Source organism: Anneissia japonica, unplaced genomic scaffold (assembly GCF_011630105.1).
Source record: "Anneissia japonica isolate Jap-2015-1 unplaced genomic scaffold, ASM1163010v1 scaffold288015_len651517_cov191, whole genome shotgun sequence".
Taxonomy (NCBI): Eukaryota; Metazoa; Echinodermata; class Crinoidea; order Comatulida; family Comatulidae; genus Anneissia; species Anneissia japonica.
The window spans coordinates 637,885-644,660 of record NW_022751954.1 but is presented as its reverse complement, the minus strand read 5'-3'; the positions used below and the strand labels follow the sequence as shown (position 1 = coordinate 644,660).

The following is a 6,776-nucleotide window of genomic DNA, read 5'->3' as shown; positions in this document are numbered from 1 at the left end:
ATAGGCTTTAGATTTAAATAAAAGATTAATTGATTCCGCCCGGGCTCGTACCGGGGACCGTCTGCGTGTTAGGCCTGTCTCTTATACACATCTAGATGTGTATAAGAGAACCTTCTGCGTGTTAGGCAGATGTGATAACCGCTACACTACGGAATCTGTTACTGGTAGCAAATAGTATATCCAGTTAAAATTTATAAAACGGTCAGATGTGATAACCGCTACTTGCTTGTTGTAGAAGTTAGTATTTTTCCAGTCGAAATTTCTAAAACAGTAATGGATTATTAAAATAACAATAGGCCGGGTACCTCCTGTGTATGATTATAGCATATGAAATAACAATAACACCAAAATATATCTGTTGCTTAAAATAAGTTGTCCATTGAACGTTTTGAAGTGGTTACTTACTAGGCCTAATAAATAACTAACATGGATACCAATTCCAATAAAAAAAAAATGATTCCACCTGGGCTCGAACCGGGGACCTTCTACGTGTTAGGCAGATGTGATAACGGCTTCACTACGGAATCTCTTGTGTTTGAAGGAGTTAGTAATTTTCCAGTCGAAATGTCTAAAACAGTAATGGCCTATTAAAATAACAATAGGCCGGGTACCTCCCGTGTATAATATTAGCATATGAAATAACAGTAACACCAAAATATATCTGTTGCATAAAGTAAGTTGTCCATCGAACGTTTTGAAGTGGTTTCTAAGATACTTACTAATCCTAATAGAACATGGATACCAATTACAATAAAAAGAAAGTGATTCCGCCCGGGCTCGAACCGGGGACCTTCTGCGTGTTAGGCAGATGGGATAACCGCTACACTACGGAATCTGTTACTGGTAGCAAATAGTATATCCAGTTAAATTTTATAAAACGGTCAGATGTGATAACTGCTACACTACCGAATTTGTAGGTGGGAGATATTTAGGTAGTAGGTAGAAGTATTTCCAGTTAAAATGTCTAAAGCAGTAATGGATTATTAAAATAACTATAGGCTTTAGATTTAAATAAAAGATTAATTGATTCCGCCCGGGCTCGTACCGGGGACCGTCTGCGTGTTAGGCAGATGTGATAACCGCTACACTACGGAATCTGAACTGCTTGTTGTAGAAGTTAGTATTTTTCCAGTCGAAATTTCTAAAACAGTAATGGATTATTAAAATAACAATAGGCCGGGTACCTCCCGTATAGTATAATAGCATATGAAATAACAGTAACACCAAAATATATCTGTTGCTTAAAATAAGTTGTCCATTGAACGTTTTGAAGTGGTTTCTAAGATACTTACTAAGCCTAATAGAACATGGATACCAATTCCAATAAAGAGAAAGTGATTCCGCCCGGGCTCGAACCGGGGACCTTCTGCGTGTTAGGCAGATGTGATAACCATACACTACGGAATCTGTTACTGGTAGGAAATAGTATATCCAGTTAAAATTTCTAAAATGGTCAGATGTGCTAACCGCTACACTACCGAATTTGTAGGTAGGAGATATTTAGGTGGTAGTTAGAAGTATTTCCAGTTAAAATGTCTAAGAGTAATGGATTATTAAAATAACAATAGGCTTTAGATTTAAATAAAAGATTAATTGATTCCGCCCGGGCTCGTACCGGGGACCGTCTGCGTGTTAGGCAGATGTGATAACCGCTACACTACGGAATCTGAACTGCTTGTTGTAGAAGTTATTATTTTTCCAGTCGAAATTTCTAAAACAGTAATGGATTATTAAAATAACAATAGGCCGGGTACCTTCCGTGTACTATAATAGCATATGAAATAACAGTAACACCAAAATATATCTGTTGCTTAAAATAAGTTGTCCATTGAACATTTTGAAGTGGTTTCTAAAATATACTTACTAAGCCTAATAGAACATGGATACCAATAAAAAGATAGTGATTCCGCCCGGGCTCGAACCGGGGACCTTCTGCGTGTTAGGCAGATGTGATAACCGCTACACTACGGAATCTGTTACTGGTAGCAAATAGTATATCCAGTTAAAATTTATAAAACGGTCAGATGTGATAACCGCTACTTGCTTGTTGTAGAATTTAGTATTTTTCCAGTCGAAATTTCTAAAACAGTAATGGATTATTAAAATAACAATAGGCCGGGTACCTCCTGTGTATGATTATAGCATATGAAATAACAATAACACCAAAATATATCTGTTGCTTAAAATAAGTTGTCCATTGAACGTTTTGAAGTGGTTATTTACTAGGCCTAATAAATAACTAACGTGGATACCAATTCCAATTAAAAAAAAAAGTGATTCCACCTGGGCTCGAACAGAGGACCTTCTACGTGTTAGGCAGATGTGATAACCGCTACACTACGGAATCCCTTGTTGTTGAAGGAGTTAGTAATTTTCCAGTCGAAATTTCTAAAACAGTAATGGCTTATTAAAATAACAATAGGCCGGGTACCTCCTGTGTATAATATTAGCATATGAAATAACAGTAACACCAAAATATATCTGTTGCATAAAGTAAGTTGTCCATCGAACGTTTTGAAGTGGTTTCTAAAGCCTAATAAAACATGGATACCAATTCCAATAAAAAGAAAGTGATTCCGCCCGGGCTCGAACCGGGGACCTTCAGCTTGTTAGGCAGATATGATAACCGCTACACTACGGAATCTGTTGCTTGTTGTAGGAGTTAGTATTTTTCCAGTCGAAATTTCTGAAACAGTAATGGATTATTAAGATAACACAAGGCCGAGTACCTCCCGTATAGTATAATAGCATATGAAATAACAGTAACACCAAAATATATCTGTTGCTTAAAATAAGTTGTCCATTGAACGTTTTGAAGTGGTTTCTAAGATACTTACTAAGCCTAATAGAACATGGATACCAATTCCAATAAAAAGAAAGTGATTCCGCCCGGGCTCGAACCGGGGACCTTCTGCGTGTTAGGCAGATGTGATAACCATACACTACGGAATCTGTTACTAGTAGGAAATAGTATATCCAGTTAAAATTTATAAAACGGTCAGATGTGCTAACCGCTACACTACCGAATTTGTAGGTAGGAGATATTTAGGTGGTAGGTAGAAGTATTTCCAGTTAAAATGTCTAAGAGTAATGGATTATTAAAATAACTATAGGCTTTAGATTTAAATAAAAGATTAATTGATTCCGCCCGGGCTCGTACCGGGGACCGTCTGCGTGTTAGGCAGATGTGATAACCATACACTACGGAATCTGTTACTGGTAGCAAATAGTATATCCAGTTAAAATTTATAAAACGGTCAGATGTGATAACCTGTCTCTTATACACATCTAGATGTGTATAAGAGACAGTTCTGCGTGTTAGGCAGATGTGATAACCGCTACACTACGGAATCTGTTACTGGTAGCAAATAGTATATCCAGTTAAAATTTATAAAACGGTCAGATGTGATAACTGCTACACTACCGAATTTTTAGGTGGGAGATATTTAGGTAGTAGGTAGAAGTATTTCCAGTTAAAATGTCTAAAACAGTAATGGCTTTTTAAAATAACAATAGGCTTTAGATTTAAATAAAAGATTAATTGATTCCGCCCGGGCTCGAACCGGGGACCTTCTGCGTGTTAGGCAGATGTGATAACCGCTACACTACGGAATCTGTTGCTTGTTGTAGAAGTTAGTATTTTTCCAGTCGAAATTTCTAAAACAGTAACGGATTATTAAAATAACAATAGGCCGGGTACCTCCTGTGTATGATTATAGCATATGAAATAACAATAACACCAAAATATATCTGTTGCTTAAAATAAGTTGTCCATTGAACGTTTTGAAGTAGTTACTTACTAGGGCTAATAAATAACTAACGTGGATACCAATTCCAATAAAAAAAAAAAAAATGATTCCACCTGGGCCCGAACCGGGGACCTTCTACGTGTTAGGCAGATGTGATAACCGCTACACTACGGAATCTCTTGTTTTTGAAAGAGTTAGTAATTTTCCAGTCGAAATTTCTAAAACAGTAATGGCTTATTAAAATAACAATAGGCCGGGTACCTCCCGTGTATAATATTAGCATATGAATTAAAAGTAACACCAAAATATATCTATTGCATAAAATAAGTTGTCCATTGAACGTTTTGAAGTGGTTTCTAAAGCCTAATAGAACATGGATACCAATTCCAATAAAAAGAAAGTGATTCCGCCCGGGCTCGAACCGGGGACCTTCTGCGTGTTAGGCAGATGTGATAACCGCTACACTACGGAATCTGTTGCTTGTTGTAGGAGTTACCGTAGTATTTTTCCAGTCGAAATTTCTGAAACAGTAATGGATTATTAAGATATAACACAAGGCCGGGTACCTCCCGTATAGTATAATAGCATATGAAATAAGAGTAACACCAATATATCTGTTGCTTAAAATAAGTTGTCCATTGAACATTTTGAAGTGGTTTCGAAAATACTTACTAAGCCTAATAGAACATGGATACCAATTCCAATAAAAAGAAAGCGATTCCGCCCGGGCTCGAACCGGGGACCTTCTGCGTGATAGACAGATGTGATAGCCATACACTACGGAATCTGTTACTTGTAGGAAATAGTATATCCAGTTAAAATTTCTAAAACGGTCAGATGTGCTAACCGCTACACTACCGAATTTGTAGGTGGGAGATATTTAGGTGGTAGGTAGAAGTATTTCCAGTTAAAATGTCTAAGAGTAATGGATTATTAAAATAACAATAGGCTTTAGATTTAAATAAAAGATTAATTGATTCCGCCCGGGCTCGTACCGGGGACATTCTGCGTGTTAGGCAGATGTGATAACCGCTACACTAAGGAATCTGAACTGCTTGTTGTAGAAGTTAGTATTTTTCCAGTCGAAATTTCTAAAACAGTAATGGATTATTAAAATAACAATAGGCCGAGTACCTCCCGTGTACTATAATAGCATATGAAATAACAGTAACAACAAAATATATCTGTTGCTTAAAATAAGTTGTCCATTGAACGTTTTGAAGTAGTTACTTACTAGGCCTAATAAATAACTAACGTGGATACCAATTCCAATAAAAAGAAAGTGATTCCACCCGGGCTCGAACCGGGGACCTTCTGCGTGTTAAGCAGATGTGATAACCGCTACACTACGGAATCTCTTGCTTGTTGAAGGAGTTAGTAATTTTCCAGTCGAAATTTCTAAAACAATAATGGCTTATTAAAATAACAATAGGCCGGGTACCTCCCGTGTATAATATTAGCATATGAAATAACAGTAACACCAAAATATATCTGTTGCATAAAGTAAGTTGTCCATCGAACGTTTTGAAGTGGTTTCTAAGATACTTACTAAGCCTAAGAGAACATGGATACCAATTACAATAAAAAGAAAGTGATTCCGCCCGGGCTCGAACCGGGGACCTTCTGCGTGTTAGGCGATGTGATAACCGCTACACTACGGAATCTTTTGCTTGTTGAAGGAGTTAGTAATTTTCCAGTCGAAATTTCTAAAACAGTAATGGATTATTAAAATAACAATAGGCCGGGTACCTCCCGTGTATAATATTAGCATATGAAATAACAGTAACACCAAAATATATCTGTTGCATAAAGTAAGTTGTCTGTCGAACGTTTTGAAGTGGTTTCTAAGATACTTACTAAGCCTAATAGAACATGGATACCAATTCCAATAAAAAGAAAGTGATTCCGCCCGGGCTCGAACCGGGGACCTTCTGCGTGTTAGGCAGATGTGATAACCGCTACACTACGGAATCTGTTACTGGTAGCAAATAGTATATCCAGTTAAAATTTATAAAACGGTCAGATGTGATAACCGCTACACTACCGAATTTGTAGGTGGGAGATATTTAGGTAGTAGGTAGAAGTATTTCCAGTTAAAATGTCTAAAACAGTAATGGTTATTAAAATAACAATAGGCTTTAGATTTTAATAAAAGATTAATTGATTCCGCCCGGGCTCGAACCGGGGAACCTTCTGTGTGTTAGGCAGATGTGATAACCGCTACACTACGGAATCTGTTGCTTGTTGTAGAAGTTAGTATTTTTCCAGTCGAAATTTCTAAAACAGTAATGGATTATTAAAATAACAATAGGCCGGGTACCTCCTGTGTATGATTATAGCATATGAAATAACAATAACACCAAAATATATCTGTTGCTTAAAATAAGTTGTCCATTGAACGTTTTGAAGTAGTTACTTACTAGGCCTAATAAATAACTAACGTGGATACCAATTCCAATAAAAAAAAAAAGTGATTCCACCTGGGCTCGAACCAGGAATCTTCTACGTGTTAGGCAGATGTGATAACCGCTACACTACGGAATCTCTTGTTTTTGAAGGAGTTAGTAATTTTCCATTCGAAATTTCTAAAACAGTAATGGCTTATTAAAATAACAATAAGCCGGGTACCTCCCGTGTATACTATTAGCATTTGAATTAAAAGTAACACCAAAATATATCTGTTGCATAAAGTAAGTTGTCCATCGAACGTTTTGAAGTGGTTTCTAAAATACTTACTAGGCCTAATAGAACATGGATACCAATTCCAATAAAAAAGAAAGTGATTCCGCCCGTGCTCGAACCGGGGACCTTCTGCGTGTTAGGCAGATGTGATAACCGCTACACTACGGAATCTGTTGCTTGGTGTAGGAGTTAGTATTTGTCCAGTCGAAATTTCTAAAACAGTATTTGATTATTAAAATAACACAAGGCCGGGTACCTCCCGTGAATTATAATAGCATATGAAATAACAGTAACACCAAAATATATCTGTTGCATAAAGTAAGTTGTCCATCGAACGTTTTGAAG

General features: G+C 36.9%; 21 non-coding genes across 21 annotated transcripts; all 21 read right to left on the bottom strand.

The window, feature by feature from the left end:
• Nucleotides 1-30: 30 nt before the first annotated feature.
• Nucleotides 31-156, bottom strand: Trnav-aac. Its single transcript has 2 exons — nucleotides 120-156; nucleotides 31-66 (listed from the first exon to the last, which is right to left on the bottom strand). It is a non-coding gene; the product is annotated as a tRNA-Val (tRNA).
• A 606-nt stretch (nucleotides 157-762) lies between these two features.
• Trnav-aac lies at nucleotides 763-835 on the bottom strand. Its single transcript has one exon. It is a non-coding gene; the product is annotated as a tRNA-Val (tRNA).
• A 189-nt stretch (nucleotides 836-1,024) lies between these two features.
• Trnav-aac lies at nucleotides 1,025-1,097 on the bottom strand. The gene has a single exon. It is a non-coding gene; the product is annotated as a tRNA-Val (tRNA).
• Nucleotides 1,098-1,335: 238 nt separating this feature from the next.
• Nucleotides 1,336-1,407, bottom strand: Trnav-aac. Its single transcript has one exon. It is a non-coding gene; the product is annotated as a tRNA-Val (tRNA).
• Nucleotides 1,408-1,594: 187 nt separating this feature from the next.
• On the bottom strand, nucleotides 1,595-1,667 carry Trnav-aac. Its single transcript has one exon. It is a non-coding gene; the product is annotated as a tRNA-Val (tRNA).
• Nucleotides 1,668-1,901: 234 nt separating this feature from the next.
• On the bottom strand, nucleotides 1,902-1,974 carry Trnav-aac. Its single transcript has one exon. It is a non-coding gene; the product is annotated as a tRNA-Val (tRNA).
• A 300-nt stretch (nucleotides 1,975-2,274) lies between these two features.
• On the bottom strand, nucleotides 2,275-2,347 carry Trnav-aac. The gene has a single exon. It is a non-coding gene; the product is annotated as a tRNA-Val (tRNA).
• Nucleotides 2,348-2,571: 224 nt separating this feature from the next.
• Trnav-aac lies at nucleotides 2,572-2,644 on the bottom strand. Its single transcript has one exon. It is a non-coding gene; the product is annotated as a tRNA-Val (tRNA).
• A 236-nt stretch (nucleotides 2,645-2,880) lies between these two features.
• On the bottom strand, nucleotides 2,881-2,952 carry Trnav-aac. Its single transcript has one exon. It is a non-coding gene; the product is annotated as a tRNA-Val (tRNA).
• A 187-nt stretch (nucleotides 2,953-3,139) lies between these two features.
• Trnav-aac lies at nucleotides 3,140-3,211 on the bottom strand. The gene has a single exon. It is a non-coding gene; the product is annotated as a tRNA-Val (tRNA).
• A 331-nt stretch (nucleotides 3,212-3,542) lies between these two features.
• Nucleotides 3,543-3,615, bottom strand: Trnav-aac. Its single transcript has one exon. It is a non-coding gene; the product is annotated as a tRNA-Val (tRNA).
• Nucleotides 3,616-3,853: 238 nt separating this feature from the next.
• On the bottom strand, nucleotides 3,854-3,926 carry Trnav-aac. Its single transcript has one exon. It is a non-coding gene; the product is annotated as a tRNA-Val (tRNA).
• A 224-nt stretch (nucleotides 3,927-4,150) lies between these two features.
• Nucleotides 4,151-4,223, bottom strand: Trnav-aac. Its single transcript has one exon. It is a non-coding gene; the product is annotated as a tRNA-Val (tRNA).
• A 241-nt stretch (nucleotides 4,224-4,464) lies between these two features.
• On the bottom strand, nucleotides 4,465-4,536 carry Trnad-auc. Its single transcript has one exon. It is a non-coding gene; the product is annotated as a tRNA-Asp (tRNA).
• Nucleotides 4,537-4,723: 187 nt separating this feature from the next.
• Trnav-aac lies at nucleotides 4,724-4,796 on the bottom strand. Its single transcript has one exon. It is a non-coding gene; the product is annotated as a tRNA-Val (tRNA).
• A 236-nt stretch (nucleotides 4,797-5,032) lies between these two features.
• Nucleotides 5,033-5,105, bottom strand: Trnav-aac. Its single transcript has one exon. It is a non-coding gene; the product is annotated as a tRNA-Val (tRNA).
• Nucleotides 5,106-5,341: 236 nt separating this feature from the next.
• Nucleotides 5,342-5,413, bottom strand: Trnav-aac. Its single transcript has one exon. It is a non-coding gene; the product is annotated as a tRNA-Val (tRNA).
• Nucleotides 5,414-5,649: 236 nt separating this feature from the next.
• Nucleotides 5,650-5,722, bottom strand: Trnav-aac. Its single transcript has one exon. It is a non-coding gene; the product is annotated as a tRNA-Val (tRNA).
• Nucleotides 5,723-5,910: 188 nt separating this feature from the next.
• Nucleotides 5,911-5,984, bottom strand: Trnav-aac. Its single transcript has one exon. It is a non-coding gene; the product is annotated as a tRNA-Val (tRNA).
• A 236-nt stretch (nucleotides 5,985-6,220) lies between these two features.
• On the bottom strand, nucleotides 6,221-6,293 carry Trnav-aac. The gene has a single exon. It is a non-coding gene; the product is annotated as a tRNA-Val (tRNA).
• Nucleotides 6,294-6,529: 236 nt separating this feature from the next.
• On the bottom strand, nucleotides 6,530-6,602 carry Trnav-aac. Its single transcript has one exon. It is a non-coding gene; the product is annotated as a tRNA-Val (tRNA).
• Between the last annotated feature and the right edge of the window lie 174 nt (nucleotides 6,603-6,776).